This window comes from Felis catus, chromosome D1, assembly GCF_018350175.1.
Source record: "Felis catus isolate Fca126 chromosome D1, F.catus_Fca126_mat1.0, whole genome shotgun sequence".
Classification (NCBI taxonomy): Eukaryota; Metazoa; Chordata; class Mammalia; order Carnivora; family Felidae; genus Felis; species Felis catus.
The window spans coordinates 8,661,181-8,679,520 of record NC_058377.1 but is presented as its reverse complement, the minus strand read 5'-3'; the positions used below and the strand labels follow the sequence as shown (position 1 = coordinate 8,679,520).

At 41.5% G+C, this 18,340-nt stretch overlaps 1 long non-coding RNA gene, 1 other non-coding gene and 1 pseudogene across 2 annotated transcripts in view; 2 read left to right on the top strand and 1 right to left on the bottom strand.

Moving 5' to 3' along the window:
- The window catches only part of LOC111556556, a 57,341-nt gene extending 45,218 nt beyond the window's left edge, over nucleotides 1-12,123 (top strand). The window contains exon 4 of the long non-coding RNA XR_002736053.2: nucleotides 11,925-12,123. This is a non-coding gene — a long non-coding RNA (uncharacterized LOC111556556). The remainder of the gene's footprint in view (nucleotides 1-11,924) is intronic.
- On the top strand, nucleotides 2,001-12,852 carry LOC123380321 (annotated as a pseudogene).
- Nucleotides 12,853-16,168: 3,316 nt separating this feature from the next.
- LOC111556852 lies at nucleotides 16,169-16,302 on the bottom strand. The gene has a single exon (XR_002736567.2). It is a non-coding gene; the product is annotated as a small nucleolar RNA SNORA52 (small nucleolar RNA).
- Nucleotides 16,303-18,340: the final 2,038 nt, after the last annotated feature.

Below are 18,340 nucleotides of genomic sequence, written 5' to 3'. Positions count from 1 at the left end.
TACCAGCTGCTCCTTTCTACCACTTTCCTGTGTCTGGCCCAACCCTACACCCCTGCCTTCAAACGTTGCTGAAGACTGCATGCCTGAATCTTTCTGGAGCTCGAGGGCAGAAACTATTTCACTTCTTTTTATCTTCTCCCAATAGGCACTTAAATGACTAATGAGTTTTCAGGAGAAAAGACCTAAGTCGTTTCTTTTGTTCAGTCTATCATGTTTAACCAAAACCCCTCCTTTCTCCCCCCCCCCCGCACTTCGCTTTACAAAATTTCATCTTTAGCCTGTGTTTGTAACACACGAGAGCGTTGAGTATACTTTGCCTCAGAAATTGGAAATGGTATCGCAAAATGTATAACATTCTCTGTGGGCCCAAGGTGGTCAGGCAAGTCGACGCCTGTGGAAGGAAGTTACAGGAGATGTGGGGACCTCATGGGGGTGCGGCAGTGGATGCCAAGAGGAGAAGGAGGCTGGTGAGAAGACACCACACTAGATATTAAAGGGTATTTTATGCCATATTGACAAGTTGGACTTAAAATATATATAGGACCACCGGGTCACAATACAATGAGGTAACCCTAACATTTTAAGAGACACACACGAACTACCTCCTCAGCGACTGAGTGAACGGCCCCATGATGGTTTCCTCTCCCGTGATATTTGACAAGTAATTTCTTCAGCTCTTCCTCTTCCAAGACACCTCTTCATGACTGTATCACTGTCTCGCGCTTCTGTGGTTTTTACTTGTCTGCATCTGAGGGTGACGCTGAAGCATTAACTCATCTCTGCCATGCTAAGTACACTCTCCACACATGCACAGAGGAGACCCAGCAGAGCTCCGTAGAAAGCAACACCGAAGGACACGTGACAACCGGCTAAGCTTCGAATGTACTGCCGACCCGCCACATGGATGGATCAGTGGAGCGTGGAGGCCTCGCAGGCTCGGGGTGTTTGAAAACAACCTCTGCCCGGGTCACCGGCTGACTATTAAGCGATGCAGACATAAAACGAAACCCTGGGAAATCAGGCAGCGGGAAATAAAAATTACAATTAAAAAAAATCTCAGCAGACACGTCAGCAGCTGCGTACTGTGGGGGAAGGTAATTCCGCAGTACTACAAAAAAATACGTCAAAATTCATAGTTGCTACAACATTTAGTTAAAAGGTCCAGTTTTCTACCAAAAAATTATGAGATGTGGAAAGAAACAGGGAAGTGTGACTCATACTTGAGAGACAAAAGTATTTGATAGAAACTGACTTCTAGTCAGCCCAGATGTCGACTTTATCAGGAAAAGATCTCAAAGCAACTATGACAAATACGTTGAAATAATTAAAGGAAATATGACAATTCAACAGCTCAAGGATGTCAGAAGAGAAATAGAAACCACACACACACACACACACACACACACACACACACACACACACAGATTCTAGAGTTGAAAAAAACCACACTGACATTTTCCAAAAAATCACTAAATGGGTTCAACAACAGATTGGAGATGGCAGAAGGAGGTATCAGTGAGCTCCAAATAGAGCACTGGAAATTATTCAGTCTGAAGAGCAGAATGAAAAAAAGATTCTGGGTAAGCGAAGAGAGCCCCGAAGGCTTGTGAGACAAACATCAAACACGAAATAGGAATCCCAGAAAGAAACGAGAGACAAAATGGGGCAGGAAAACATATTCGAAGAAATAATTGCCAAAAACTTCTCAAATTTGATGGAAAACTTAAATCTGCAGATCCGAGAAGCTCAAATAATCATAAGTAGGATAAAATAGAAAAATGTCTATTACCTGGACAAAGAGAAACCCTTGAGGAAAAAAAAAACATATATCTAAGATTCTCCCCTTGTCTGGGTGTGGACAACTTGGTCTCATTTTATGTTTTAATGCTTATTTATTTTTGAGAGAGAGAGAGAGAGAGAGAGAGAGAGAGAGAGAGACAGAGAGAGAGAGCATGAATGGGGGAGGGGCAGAGAGAGAGGGAGACACAGAATCCGAAGCAGGCTCCAGGCTCTGACCTGCCAGCACAGAGCCCGACGCAGGGCTCGAACTCACGGACTGTGAGATCATGACCTGAGCTGAAGTTGGACGCTCAACCACCCAGGCGCCCCTAGATGCAAAGACTCAAAACAGGTTGAAAGCAAAAGGATGGGAAGAGATACAAAACACAAACAAAGTGTATAGTAGCTGGGCCGGATATATCGTTCAAAATATACTCTAAGAAAACTATTTCTCATGACCTTTGATTGATAAGTCAGTCAAGATTTCATAATTGTAAACAGAGCTCTTTGGTCTGAGCCGCGGAAACAAGATGACGAAGGAGACATCAATGTTTAGAAAGCACCGCAATAAGACGCATGCGTTTAGCCGCCGCTGTGGCTTGAAGGCCTACCACCTTCAGAAGTCAACCTGTGGCAAGTGTGGCTATCTTGCCAAGCGGAAGAGAAAGTATAACTGGAGTGCCAAGGCTAAAGGAAGAAACACCACTGGGACCGGTCAAATGAGGCACCTAAAAATTACACACCACAGATTCCGACCTGGATTCAATGAAGGAACAAGAGGGCAGCTGTTGCAGCATCCAGTTCATCTGAAGGATTTCAGTGATTAGTCACACAATAAATGTTCTGGTTTAAAAAAAAAATTGTAAAAGAATATCTAAAATCGGCCCCCAAAAATATGAAGTCAAAACTGACAGAACAGAAAGGAGAGGGAGTTCGCCAGTTGTAGTTGGAGACTTCAGAGCTCCTCTTGTAGTGACCAGTGGAACAACTAGACAGAAAATTGGTGAAGACATAGAAGGTGTGAACAGAACAGCCACCCTACAGGTGTTGATGGAGACTATAATTTAGGAACTGTGCTGTATTTCCCCCAAAGGGTAAACCCAGCCCTAACAACCCACTTGAGACAGACCAATGAGGCAGAAAAGAAGGGATTAGAGCAAAGCAGGATTTCCAAGGGCCAGAGTCATGAAGACTAACCAGAATGGCGATGCTGAACATAAATGGAGCAGGATCCTTTCAGGTCAGCGAGGCAAATGCTTTTCCTACTTAGAAAGAGAGGCAAAGCTGGGCAGACAGTGTTGGGGTTGGGGGGAAGTGAGGCGAGGGGGTGGCATGAGAAGAAAAGCAGTTGAGCCCCAACCTGCAGCAGACAATCCCAGGGCTGATCCCAGAGAGTAGGCACGGAAGCAAGTGCCAGAAAGGAACCAAAAATCCTTCCTGAGATTCCACCAGAGATCGTTTGTTCCAAAGTAACACTGCACCAGAAATCTGAGGCGCTCCATCCAGCCTCGAACGCCATCAGGCCAGACGGCGTGGAGGCCAAGAAACAGCACTGGAGCTTGGCAAACTCTACAAACGGAGCCAAGCTAAGCAGCCTGGACCTCGGTGAGATTAGGATAAAAAAAAAAAAAATCTATGTAAACCTATCCATTTCTCTGCTCTTATATTTGCTTGCTTTTCCTTCAGTGTTTTGTTTTGTTTTGATTTTTAATTCCAATCAGGTCCCAGCTGAACCAAGGGGGAAAGTGATTTCCCACACCTAAATCAGGGTAAATAATGGAAATGCTGCAGAAGCACGCAGGGTGGCGATGGCCTTAGAGCCAGGGAATCGTTGGTGGCCGAGAGAAACGGTGGGGAGGGGTTCTGGACCACAGGGCACACTCCTACCTTTCTTCCTAGGGATTTCTACCTTTCCTTTGTGCTTTCTCTGGAAGTTTGTGCTCACGCAGCGGCCTTGGGCGTGAGGCCTGTGACTTCCCATCGTCCGGCTGGAGAAACAAACAAAGGATTGCCTCTATGGAATTGTGGAATGTTTATTATTCTAAAGAAAAGCATCTGTCTTCTCTGGCAGGAAATCCTGCCGTCATATCTTAGAACGGCCCCTGAAATAAATAGTCTTCAGTGCCTTTATTTAGTTTTTTCCAGCTTTATTGACATACAGTTGACATATAACATTGGTGTTATGTTCAAGGTGTACAACATGATCATTTGAGATCTGTATATATTGTGAAATGATCACTACAATTAGATTAGTGCCTCATATTAAGCCACAGGATATCTGGAAGCACAAGAAGGTAGGTGACCCACTGGGGGTGGGGCAGTGGCCGAGTTCATAAGCAGTGCCCACAATTGCTCAGGCTGTTACCATGGCCACGGAAGCAAACCCACTCCCAATCCTGGATCCTGCCCTGTCGTTTCTTCCTCCTCCTTCCCAGGGAGTGGGGTCTTGGAGATTACAGCCTTGAGGAAAACACTGGGACTCAACCCCACAGATGATCCATGGAACTCGTGGACAAATATTGTTGTGAACTTCTGGGATGTGTAAGAGCTTTGAGGAAGCCAGAGAAAGTTCCCGTAACTCAGCTTGCCTACCAGTTCAGCCAGTCTCACTGACGGGACACACGGCTGGCTGTTCGCTCAACTCTCAAATTGCCAGAGGTTGAGGGACATTTTAGAAGTAGATTCCTACCTTTAAAAAAGATACTTTTTCTTCCTTTGTACTAAGATGTTATATGTTGCCTTTCCTTAATCTCTTCAGCAGAATGTAAGCAAGTCAAGTAGGACACTAACAAAAATCCATCATAATTTTCTGTGACTAATATGTCAGTATTTACATTCCTACTTCCTGTCTTTCTCTTCTTTAATTTTTATTTCTGGGCTCACTTTTCAGAATTTTCCAAGGTGAATTTAGGAACTGAATGTAGACTTTTTCCTTCTGTTTTTATTTGTCTTCCTATCTTTCTCCCTTACAGTCTGTTTTGTAACATAGACTTACACACCCACATCAGAAGGAAGCACACTTATAAGTATATATAGGACCATCTCCAAGGAGCAGGTTTAGAGTCTGAGAAAAAATATCCTATTCCTAAAAAGAGCAGACTGGAGGATTTTGTGATTAAAATGCAAAAAGAAATCTCGACAGAAGAACTTTCTGACCCTGGTAGTATAGAAGTTAAATGGTACAAAGACCAAAGGACACAATGAAATCTTCATCTCTAGGAGACCAAAGCTGGCATAGGATTTCTACAAGAACTTCTCAGATCCCTGAGTGATTCAGACCCCTTTTTGCTTTAAAGCTATATAATTTTGTAACACTATCACTAATTCTGCATGCTGGAGTTTGTTATCTGATGTTTTACCAAATAGGACTTCCTTTAAATAATAGAAAATGTGTATTTTAGTGAGATCTAAAATGATTCATTGTCAAATTAAAGAAGGGAGATGTCTCTACTAAAGATCAATGTAGCTGATTTTACTGCTTTCCCTGAGGCAATATGGTTTTACACAGCTATATTGCTGCCTTAGGGAAAATTGTGACATTTCCCTCTATTTACAAAGAGTGGAAACTTAACCAATTACTTGTGAACCTTGCAAATTTTGTCAAATGTATGTTTACTAAACAAATGAATTGTTGTTTTGGACAAGTAGAGAGAGATTTTTAAGGGTCAGGCTTGATAAATGGCAGAAGCCCACGTAACTGCTGAGGACCAGTCTGGCAGGAATTGGCAATGATAACAAACTGAACAATGAAGGTCCATTATCTCAGAGTTCACAGAAGAGGGGCTTGGCCGCTGGCCAGGTGTATAATCAGTCTATTTTAGTCTTTATCACACAAACCAATGGGGTTTTTTTCAAATAATAGTAAATTAGGTGTGGCTATTTTCTTTCTTTCTTTTTTTTAAAGAGGATTTCCTGACAATCTGCCTGGAAGTTTTGATACTATCTTTGTGTATTTTCAGAAAATGGTACATTATGCACCTATGATAAGAAACAATGGGTCTTTGGTATCAGCTTTTTGATTCTGGGTGTTTGGGGAATTTTATTTTCAATGGTTCTTTTGATTTCATTAGTCTACATCAAGGCCAACTTTACCTTAGTCCACATCCCTTAAAATCTGTGCTTTGTGATGCCCCATTACAATAAATAAAGAGAGCCACAATGTCTATATGGCAGGTTGGCTTCCACTTATTCAAAGAGGAGCGCAGAACAGACACAGCACTGCCACCCAAACCTCACCTACAATACATACTTGCGGTCACACACAGAGGTCTTTGAAACCAAATGTCTGTATTTATCAGCACATTGCAGTCATTGCTGCCTAATTAACTTCCCTCGTTGTCACAATATACCAAAACTAAAATTTTAATTATTTCTTGTGGGGAGAAAATAGTCCTCAATCTCAAATCACTCAAGGTTCTATTTATTATTGAAGCTGCCATAAAGAAGCTGAGAATTTATCGTTTAATATGAGTGAGAAAATTCATCATTTTTATTAGTTGGAGATACTATAAAGCCTTTGAAAATTTTACAGAAAAAAACTCAAAGATGACTTACTCATATGTATTTGGTGCAGAAATTAAGGTTAAATTAAAGTAATTGCTCAAACCTTCAATAATGCTCAAAATATTTAAAAATTCAACATCCATTACAAAACTCTCGGCAAAATACAAATAGAAAGGAATTCCCTTAATCTCATAAAGGACAACCAATAGCTAATATCATACTTAATCGCGAAGGCTGAATGCCTTTCCCTACCATTGGGAATGAGGCAAGAATATCTGTTCTCACTACTTCTACTTAAGATTATACCAGAGGGTCGCCTGGGTGGCCCAGTAAGTTAAGCGTCTGACTCTTGAGATCGGCTCAGGTCATGACCTCAGAGTCATGAGATTGACCCCCGTGTGGAGCCCCTACATTGGGCTCCACATGGGGTGTGGAGCCTGCTGGAGACTCTCTCTCCCTCTCTTTTTTTGCCCCTCCTCCACTTGCACATGCTCACAGGCTCACTCGCTCTAAAAATATAAATAATTAAATAAAAAGGGAAAAAACATAAAAAGACTGTACTGGAGATCTTAGGCTGTGCAATAAAGTAGGAAAAAGAAATAAAAGACACACATATCAGAAAGGAATAAAGCTATTTTTATTTACAGGCAACATGATCACCTATAGAAAATCTGATGGAATTACCAAAAAAATGTACTAAAATTAATAATTGAATGTACCAATATTACAGGATACAAGATTAATATATAAAAATCAAGCATATTTCTATATACTAGTGAAGAACAATCTCAACTTGAAATTTAAAAATCAATGCCATTTATAATAGCAGCAGAAATATTAAATATTTAGGGATAAAGCTGTGCAAACATGTTTAAGACCCATACATCAAAAACTATAAAACATTGCTTAGAGAAATTAGAGAAGACTTAAATTAATGGAGACATAAAATGTTTTCATAAATTAGAAGAATCAGTATTGTTAAAATATCAACTCTTCCCAAGTTAATCTTTAAATTCAGTGAAATCCCAATCAAAACCACTAATTTTTGTCTTCTGTAGCTTTTCATAAACTGATTCTAAAATTTAAAAGAAAATGCAAAGTACCTCAAATACTCAAAACAAGAAATAAAGTTAATAGATACACACCATTTGATTTCATAATTACTAGGGGCACCTGGGTGTCTCATTCAGTTAGGTATCTGACTCTTGATTTTGACTTAGGTCATGATCTCACGGCTTGTGAGACCAAGCCCCACGTTGGTCTCCGTGCTGATAGCACAGAGCCTGCTTGGGATTCTCTCTCTCCCCTTCTTTCTCTGCCCCTCCTCCACCCACAGTCTCTCTCTCAAACATTAAAAAAATGATAAATCTGCAGTAATCAAAGTTGTGCAGAATTGGCATAAAATAGACATTTAGGAAGAGTGTCTAGAAATAAATTCAGTTGGTTTTCTACAAAGGTACTAAGGCAATTCAATGAGGAAAGGAAAATCTTTTTAATAAATACTACTAGAAAATTTGGATAACTATACCCCTCAAAAATGAACCTCAAAATCTACTTCACATCATATGCAAAAATTAACTTGAAATCTATTATGGTATAGGCCTAAATATAAAATTAAAGCTAGAAGAAATCATAGGGGAAAACCTTAGTGACATTTGGTTTGTTAAAGTGTTCTTAAATATGACACAAAAAGCACTAAGTGAAAAGGAAAAAAAATAGTAAATTGTACTTCATCAAGATAAAAAATTTTTGTTCTTTAAAAGACTGCCATGGGGGCAGCTGGGTGGCTCAGTCGGTTAAGCATCCGACTCCAGCTCAGGTCATGATCTTGTGGTTCGTGAGTTCGAGCCCCGCATTGGGCTTTGTGCTGACAGCTCGGAACCTGGAGGCTGCTTTGGATTCTGTGTCTTCCTCTCTCTGCCCCTCCCCTGCTCACATTCTGTCTCTGTCTCTCTCTGTCTCTCAAAAATAAGTAAATATTAAAAAAAAATTTTTTTTAAAAGACTGGCATGAAAATGAAAAAGCAAGCCACACACTTGGAGAAAATCTTTGCAAAACCTTTATCATACAAAAGACTGTATCTGGAATATAAAAATACCTCTTATAAACCAATCAGAAGGTGACCTTTATTTAAAATGGACAAAATAATTGAACAGACACTTTAGCAAAGAGGATACATGGATGACAACACATGAAAAGGTCATCATGAGCCACTAAAGAAATACAAATTACAAATTAAAATCATAATGAGATATCACTACACAACTACTAGATTGTCAACAATTAAAAAGGCTGACAATATCAAGTGTTGGTGAGAGTAGGAAAAAACTGGAATTCTCATACACTGCTGGTGGAAATGTGAACAGGTGCAGCCACCGTGAAAACCTGTTTGGCAATTTCTTGGTAAGTTGTACACATACCTATAATTTGACCCAGCCGTTCCACACCTGGACATTTCCTCAAGAGAAACAGAAGTACATTCTACACAAAGATTGATACATAAATGCTCATGGACGCTTTGTCTATAACAGCCAAAAACTGGAAACAACTCAAATGTCTATGAATGCTCAAATAGATAAGCATATTATGATATAGGAAACACTATTCCATGGTGAAAGCGAAACTATTCATACATGTAACAGCATGAATGAATCTCAGAGTAATTATTCTAAGCTGAAAAAAGCATGGCCAAAAAGTACAAGGTGAATGAGTTCATTTATATAAAATTCTGGGAAATGCAAACTAATCTGTAGCAACAAGAATCTAATGCAGTGGTTGCCTGAACTTCGGTTGGGGGAAGTGAGGAATAGATTATGAAAATGTACAAGGAAACATTTTAGAATGGTATTAACATTCAGTATCCACATCGTGGTGATGGTTTCATGAGAGTCTAAATATGTCAAAACGTTTTATACCTTAAATATATGCAATTTATTATATGGATATTACAGCTCAATAAAGCAAAAAATAATAATGCTTTGTTGAGCACTGTTCTTTTCATTCCTCCCACTTTGTTCATGAGTTATGTAATGTTAGCAATCCAAGTTTGCTTCTGTTTCACCCAACCTTTGAAAATGTTATGCTTACAGTATTTAAATGATAGAGGGGCACCTGGGTGGCTCAGTTGGTTAAGGGCCCGACTCTTTTTTGTTGTTTTTGAGCGAGAGAGTGAACACGTGTGAGCACGAGCAGGGGCAGGCCAGAGAGAAAGAGGGAAAGAGAGAATCCTAAGCAGGCTCCACGTTCAGCACAGAGCCTGATGCGTGGCTTGATCCCGTAATCGTGAGCTCGTGACCTGAGCCAAAATCAAATAAGTATCTGACTCTTGATCTCAGCTCAGGTCTTGATCTCAGGGTTGTGAGTTCAAACCCTGTGTTGGGCTCTGTGCTGGATGTGGAGTCTACTTTTAAAAAAAGTATAAAAGTTATATTGTTAAGTAAAGATTATATTTAAGGTGTCTAAATGTGATTTAATAATATCTTGTCATTAAAAGTTACTTGAGAGAATGTGGACAATATTTTCAAAATTTTAAGTGTATTTTTTACTGCTTAGGAATAACAGCTACTATTTTTGTTTCCAGACCTTCTCATGCATATAGAAACATAATAATTTTTAACTGGGATTACATTGCATGTAATGTTTTATATCTTGATTTTAACATGTAGCATGTTAAATTTTAGCACTTTTACATGTAATTATATTTTACATGTCATTTCAAAAATGCAATTTTTCTGTTGTATACTAAACATTACATTGTAATGGATAGGCCATAATTTATTTAATTTCTCTTTTTTTTAACTTTTTTTTTTTTCTGGAGAGAGAGAGACAGAGAAAATTAGCAGGGGAGAGGCAGAGAGAGAGAGAGAGAGAGAGAGAGAGAGAGAGAGAGAATCTTAAACAGGCTCCATATTTAGCTTGGAGCCCCATGTGGGTACTGATTTCACAATCCTGAGACCATGACCTGAGCCAAAATCAAGAGTCAGATACTAAACTGACTGAGCCACACCCCTAACTTTTCTTGTTTGGGACATTTAGGTTGTCCTCAAGCTTGCACTAATATGTATAATGCTGTGTTAAACGTATTTGTATGTGTGTGTATTAAACCACTTCCTTATTTTTTAGTGTAAACTCTTAGACATAGATTAATGATCAAAGAATATGAATACACTGAGGACTCCTGATATGGTGTCAGACTTTTTTTCAGCAATACCGAACCAACTTACAACATCTCATTGGAAATACATAAAAGTATATGGTTGCTAGCTTATCTTACTTACCATATTCTTCAAAGTATTGAAGCCTAGAGAGCTTTTAAATTTTAACACCATTTCCCCCCCCCCCCTCACTATTTAAGGAAACAAGGAAATTCCTTGAAGGAAACCATCATTTTGATATGACATCCTACTTAAAAGATATGAATCAGCTTTTCAAAAAAGTAAAAACCAACGCATCCCTTTTATGAGAGTAGTATCATTAACATTCATTAACAGTGCGTTACAATTCTTTGTCAATCTCACAATTTTTCTTTTGCTAATAGACAAATTACCTATGATAGTCTCTGATTCTGATACACGAACATGTAAAAATTTGGTAAAATGTTTAAGGCACAGCTTGTGAAGTGACAAATTCTTCTTTCTTTTTCACGTAATGTGTTTGGCTTATTTCTTTTTCACTTAATTATAGGTCTCCAGTAGAAATTATCACCTGGTAAGAAGTGACAATTATTTAGCTACAAATACCAAGTATAATTTTATAGACTATAATAGTTAAAACTGTGAAGAGGCATTCTAGGATCTACAGCCTGTTTAGATCTCTGTTTTATATAGATTTTTAGATGAATCTATTTTTAGATATTTTTAGGTAAGTCTAAAAAATAGATTCCTTGCTTTTTTTTTTAACTTAAAAAATTTTTTTTGCTGTTTTTTTGAGAGACAGAGAGAGACACAGCATGAGAGGGGGAGGGGACAGAGAGAGAGAGACACAGAACCCAAAACAGGCTCCAGGTTCTGAGCTGGCAGCACAGAGCTGGATACGGGGCTCGAACTCACGGACCATGAGCCGAAGTCGGACACCCAACCGACTGAGCCACCCTGGTGCCCCTAGATTCCCTGTTTTTTAATTGTGTTACATCAGGGACAAAACTCAGACACAGGTTGAGTGCTAGAGCCTTTTCATTTTTGTGCGTGAGTCTTCTGGGTCTTTATCTGATGATTCTGACCTTCACCCACATGACTGATGTGTACCTGATGGTCCAGCACCAATGTGTGGTCTGACAGTCTGTGATGCATTAGGACCCTTGGCCCCCAAGATAATTCAGACAAGGGTCAACGTCCATAGGATAATGTTAGATCAGCTTTCAGTGGGGGTATTCAGAAAGAAAAATGGTTAAACTGCAGACAAAAAAAAGTGGCACTAGTTGAGGCTAACAAGTGAATAAATACTCCATGAATAAGGTCTACAGGAGCCTACTCAGGGAAACAATCCAAACTGTGATTTGAAAGCAAATACTGTGCATATTTCCTAGCTAATGCAGTCTGTTATAAAGACGTGTTGGGAAGATGAGGAGTGGCCTCAAAAGGGTAGGGACGAGTATGTGACATATGTGACGCCCCGTGCCCTCCACAGTGCCTGGTTCTTGGCAGGTGCTTCGCAAAGGTTGCTGAATGAGGAGGTGCTGCTACCTTGGAGTCCAGAAAACAGACGGAGAGTAAAGCAACAGCAAAGGAAAGACACCTTGGTTTGCATGTTCGTGTGAAGAATGACTTGACGGATGTAAAGACTGGCCGTCCGAGTTTTCCTTGACATTTAAATACATCGTACCTGAGGCTTTGACAACCTGCTTTGTAAGTATCTGTATTTTTTCCCATACAGACTTACAGAGGAGACTGGCTGGAGGGCGAAGAAGGATGATGCCTTCCTCATCAAAGGACGCCGATCCCGGAGGCTCCAGCCCTGGGAGTAAATGAGAGATGGAGGAACTGGATTGTCCGGATCCAGTTTTTACCAAAATGATGGGCCAGAGAAAAGAAGGAACCTTAGAGAGTCTGACCTAGTTACATTTGCATCCCAAGGAAAAACGAGTAAGTGGTATAACTATTAAGCTTTTAAGGCTGCTTCTAAGTTTGAAATTTCTCTATGATGTTATTTCAACCCCTTATATTCTTTTCTTCTTTTGAAGGCTGTAAAATTCCTCAGAAACACTCAGAGTCATTTTCTGGCACAGAGAAGAGGAAGGGAGGGGGCCACCATGACACTCTTTTCAGCGTCCGAGAGGGACAAACACTCAGCTGGAGAATGTGGGGCGATGCTAGAAGAAAGCTAGGGTCACACTTGGACCCTCTGGGAGAAAAGGATGAATAAAGGGGCCAGCCTGGCAAGGAGACACGAACCCAGGCATCTGCACTGGCCGGAGAACCTGGCCATTTACGGTGCTGCTGGTTTCTGGGTAGGAATGATGGGTGTGCTCTGTGGTGGAGAAGAAAAAAATCAGTGGGTTTTTCCATCAGATACTGACATGTTCTTTAAGATCATGAAGTTTCCTTTCCTGGAAAATACCTTCTTGTAACCCCACGCTGATTTTACAACTCTCTCATGATTCGGCGTGGAAGCCCGGTTTCCCGAGTGTAGATCCTGACCTCACTGACGACCAGGTATGTTAATATTTCCATTTGTTTCCTCACACATAAATTAAATACAAGAAAGAAAGAAAGAAAGAAAGAAAGAAAGAAAGAAAGAAAGAAAGAAAGAAAGAAGAAAGGAGGAAGAAAAGAGAGAGAAAGGAAAGGAAAGGAAAGGAAAGGAAAGGAAAGGAAAGGAAAGGAAAGGAAAGGAAGAAAAGAAAGAGAAAGAAAGGAAGAGGAAAGGAAGGAAGAGGAAAGGAAGGAATGGAGAGAGAAAGAAAAAAAGAGGAAAGGAAGGAAGAAAGAGAAAGAAAGGAAGAGGAAAGGAAGGAAGGAAGAAAAGAAAGAAAGAGACAGAAAGAGGAAAGGAAGGAAGGAAGAGAGAGAGAGACAGAAAGAGAGGAAAAGAAGGAAGAGAGAAAGAAAGAGGAAAGGAAGGAAGGAAGGAAGGAAGGAAGGAAGGAAGGAAGGAAGAAAGAAAGAAAAAAAAGAAAGAAAGAAAGAAAGAAAGAAAGAAAGAAAGAAAGAAAGAAAGAGGAAAGGAAAGGAAGGAAGAAAAGAAAGAGAAAGAAAGGAAGAGGAAAGGAAGGAAGAAAAAGGAAGAGGAAAGGAAGGAAGGGAGAGAGAAAGAAAAAAAGAGGGAAGGAAGGAAGGAAGAGAGAGAGAGAAAGAAAGGAAGAGGAAAGGAAGGAAGGAAGAAAGAAAGAGGAAAGGAAGGAAGGAAGAAAAGAAAGAAAGAAAGAAAGAAAGAAAGAAAGAAAGAAAGAAAGAAAGAAAGAAAGAAAGAAAGGAAGGAAGAAAGAAAGGAAAGGAAGAAAGAAAAGAAAAAGAAAGCAAGCAAGAAGGAAATAGTACCTTCCAGCCACGCTCGTTGTGAGAATTCAATGAAATAGTACCTGCAAAGCTCTTAGCGGGTCACCGGGCCTAGTGCAGCTGGTTGCTAACTGCTGTTGTTGCTACTAGCCGGGTTGTGCAAGCATCTGGGTATTGGGCCTTGAGTACCCAGGCGCGCCCTGGCTTTGTCGGTGAGGGGGTAATCCAGATTTGGTGTGGTGTGGCAGAGACTGCTAGGTTGTGCCAGACATCTCTGAGGTGACACTTGAGATCTCTCGGCCTCGTCTGTCTCAGACTTTGGCCTCTCGTCTGGGCCCAGCCTCTGCGGTACTGACTCTACATGTACCCTGACTTCGTGCAGATGCTGCATGATGGTGACGCCCCGCTTGCCCACGCCATCTGCCTACCGTCTCCCTTGCTGAGGCTTCCCTGTTGAGGGAATGGAGATGCCCTTCCCTTTTCCTTTACCCCCTTTCCTGGCTTTAATGCGAACACAATGGCTGGAGCTGGGGCAGCCCTTTTGCCATGAGGCAGAAGCCGTATGGTGAAGGCGTCCGAGCATGGAGACAGCGGGAGCTGGGGTCCTTGGTGAGTGGGCAGGGCGCCACTCCAGCTCCAGACTGCCTCTCTGGTCATCATTTTGAGAGAAAAGCACATTTCTGTCTTTTTAAAGGACTGTTATTTGGGGTTTTCTGTCATTTTCTGCTAAACTTAATCCTAACTGTTCGAGTAGAAAATTGGCGTTCTGTATGAATGAAATGAAGGGAAAGGAAGAAAAAAAATAGCATCAAGTGTCATTTTAGAGGCATTACATACGGCATGACAGGATCCAGATGTCAGTGTTTTTACCAGTACATTGTATCATCTCTTACAAATTTAGATTATGTGAGCCAGATGTCCAGTGACCCAGTCACCTTTGAGATAACGGAATACTGATCTTCCAGAGGAGCATAAAACAAACAAAACACTCTCCACTCGGAAAGCTGGCCTGTCAATGCCTCTCATCTCCATGAACACACAGGGTTAATTACAATAGTATTTACTGCGGGTCCCACTCTGTGCTAAGCCCTCCAGTTAGAAAACCCAAGAAATCTCGCTCTGTGAAGGATATGTTTGAGAGGGTCGGAATGCTGGCCTGGGATTTCATTTGGGAAGTTTACCAGCCTTCCAGGTGAGGACAGTAGCCGAGTTAGGGAGGAGAAGGTGGGACGTAGGACTCTTGAAGAGATAATATCAGCAGGACTTGGTGACTGATGGAAAGTGGGGGCTGAATGGGTTCAGAATTACTCTCCAGCTTCTAGGATGGATGACTGGCTAGGAGACAGTTTTACAAATTGCAATGGGACACATACAAAGGAAGGGAGGGAGAAAGCAGAGGGAGAAAGAGGTTTAGTAGAGAATGTAGAGAAGATGATGGATGGGTGCAGTCCTGGGCATGTGAAGTCTGAGGTATCCCTGGGCACCACGTGGAGATGCTCAACAGGAAACGAAAGACTGAGTCTGGAGCTCAGGAGAAAGGGCTTAGAGCACTTTTCAAACGATTTTGTAATTTTTGTTTGTGACGTCGCACTTCCCAGTAGACTTTCTTGCTCATCTTGTATTCTCAGCACTCGGCACTGAACCTGCAACATAATCAATGCTCAATAAAAATTGGTTTAGTGATTGACAGATTAATGAATGAATGACTTTCAATCAGTCAAAGAAGATACAGGTTTTTGCCATCTCAGGTTGAAACCCCTGTATGTATTCCAATGGAAACATGATTACAAACCTCAGTCGGTTGCGGAGAATCCCTGTGTCCTGTGTTACGTTTGAATAAACTTCTGCAGACTAGCCTCAGAAATGAGCCACCCTTTAAGTCATTTCCACAGGAAAAAGAGAAAAAACACCTTTAAAATTCCAAAGTAGCTTACACCATACTTTTGAACCAAAAGGTCCTTCACTAGTTGGGAGGGTCATTCTTTTTTTTTTTTTCCCCCTGAAGAACTTATCAGAACATCCTGCACATGTGTCCCAGAAGCCACCATATCTAACATAAAACCAAGAGTCAGAACACCGCATGGTCACCACCTCCGTGCCGCAGGGCCGCCCTTGTTACCCTCTTTCCGAATCAGGCTGCAATGCCCAAAGAAAGAATTTTGAGGAGACGAACAGAGGCACAGCCCAGTGACTTGAAAAGTGTTCCCGAAATTAATAATTGGACTAGATCAGGGACCCAAGTAGATTGGCACAGGGCCTACGGTTTGCCCCTTTCTTCACACATAGTTAACGATAATCGCTAGATATTTCTCAATAAAGCCGGCTCTGATTCTGAACATCTCTACAACTTTTCTGTAAGCCTTGCACTTATATCTTAACTTCTTCAGTAAAAAAGCATTCATACATTCAATTGCTAACTTATTTTTCTTACTGCTTTTTCTTTTCTTTTCCTGGAGTGCCTAGAAGCAGCCTGGCACAAAGCCACTGAAGCCTTGCTCGCCCCTCTGGGTAAGGCTTCTAAAGAACTCTGGTCCACAAGCGAAACCTGGCAGGCCACAGGCTGACTGGCAGGGGTTAGGGTGGACCGCAATGACTAGCTTCTTACGTCTCATATCGGGTAAAAGCAATTGATAGTGGAAGTTGCTTTTGAACTGTTTCAGTAATGGCTGTTGTACCAGCAGCATTCTACAGACAAAACAGAACCCACAGATAAACACGTAAGAGAAGATTTATCATAGGGATTGGCTCATGTGGTTACGGAGGCCAGGAAGTCCCAGGAGCTGCTGTCCACCAGCTGGACAACCAGGAAAGCCAATGGTATAATTTAGTCGAAGTCTGAAGGGTCGGTGATGTCACTCCCAGTCCAAGGTCAAAGGCCTGAGAGCAAAGGGGCTGTTGGTGCAAGTCCTGGAGTTGAAGGCCTGGGAACCAGGAGCTCGGAAGTGCAAGAATGGGAGAAGATGGAGGTCCCTGCTCAAAAAGAGAGAATTAGCCCTTCCTTCCCCCTTCTTGTTCCATTTGGCCCCCTGACACGTTGTTTGATACCTACCCGCATTGGTGAAGGCAGATCTCTTCACTCAGTCTCTTCAATCGAATGTTAACCTCTTCCAGAAACACCTTCCCAGACATAGCCCCCCCAATTTTTTTTAACCTGTTATCTGGGTATCCCTTAAAGCAGTCAAACTGACACATAAAAGTAAACCTCACAGATGTATTTCAGGAAATAAGTGGCCAAGTCACAAAGTAAATAAGCCTGCACAAGAACTTTGTCATTCAAAAAAAATTTTTTTAATGTTTTACTTATTTTTGAGACAGAGGCAGAGCATGAGCCTGCTCTGGGTTGCGGGGGGTGGGGTGGGCTAGTGGCAGAGAGAGAGGGAGACACAGAATCCAAAGCGGGCTCCAGGCTCTGAGCTGTCAGCACAGAGCCCGATGCGGGGCTCGAACCCATGTATCGTGAGATCATGACCTGAGCTGAAGTTGGGCGCTTAACCACCTGAGCCACCCAGGTGCCCCAGTAATTTGTCATTTTAATACAGTTAACTATGCCTGGATATCATATACCACTAGTGTTGACCAAAAAAAAAAAAAGTGAAAAATATCAACGATTTTCTTTGCACTTAATAAATGCATTGTGTCGATATTCAGAGCTGAGTACACCAAATTGAGAGCAGCAGGTAGGTTGTAATTAGCATTAAATTTGGACTCAGGAAACCTAGATGTTGGTCTCACACTAACTTTTTGAGTCATTTCATTCATTCATTCAACAACTATTTCTTGAACAGGGTATAACGCTCTGGACACTGTGGTAAGTGTTAGGGAACAAAACTGAAAAGAAAGTGACATTGTAGCTACATTTATAGACTTGTAGGCTAATAGGACAGATACCAATTTAAAAAAATCTATGCATTAATAATACAACTGCTCTGAACTACCACAAAGAAAAGTTACAGGGAGATTGTGCCAGGGTGGCAGGTGGTCAGCACAGGCTTGATTGTGATTGAGATCTGAAGGATGCTTACGTGTCAGCTAGACAAGTGGGGCAGAGGGAACTGTATATGCAAAGTCCTAGTGGCCTGGATGGGGCAGCTGGCAGGCTCTAGGAGTTATAGATGGTCAGCGTGGCTTGAGCCTGGAGAACAAGTGCAGACCAATGGCCAACACACAGTAGGAGATCAACAAATGGGTCGGGGGGCAGCAGGTGGAGAGGAGATGTGAGATAATCATACTTACATTTCAACAAATTAATTCTGGATTCAATACTGAGAAATAATTGTAGAAGGCACAAGCTGGCATAAGAAGACTAGTTAAGAGGGGCGCCTGGGTGGCCCAGTCGGTTAAGCGGCCGACTTCGGCTCAGGTCATGATCTCGCGGTCCGTGAGTTCGAGCCCCGCGTCGAGCTCTGTGCTGACAGCTCGGAGCCTGGAGCTTGTTTCAGATTCTGTGTCTCCCTCTCTCTCTCTGACCCTCCCCCATTCATGCTCTGTCTCTCTCTGTCTCAAAAATAAATAAACGTTAAAAAAAAATTAAAAAAAAAAAAAGAAGACGACTAGTTAAGAGGCTACTGCTGGTCCAGAAGAGAGAACCGTTGTGTGATCAGGTCGGAAGTGGTGTAGATATGAAC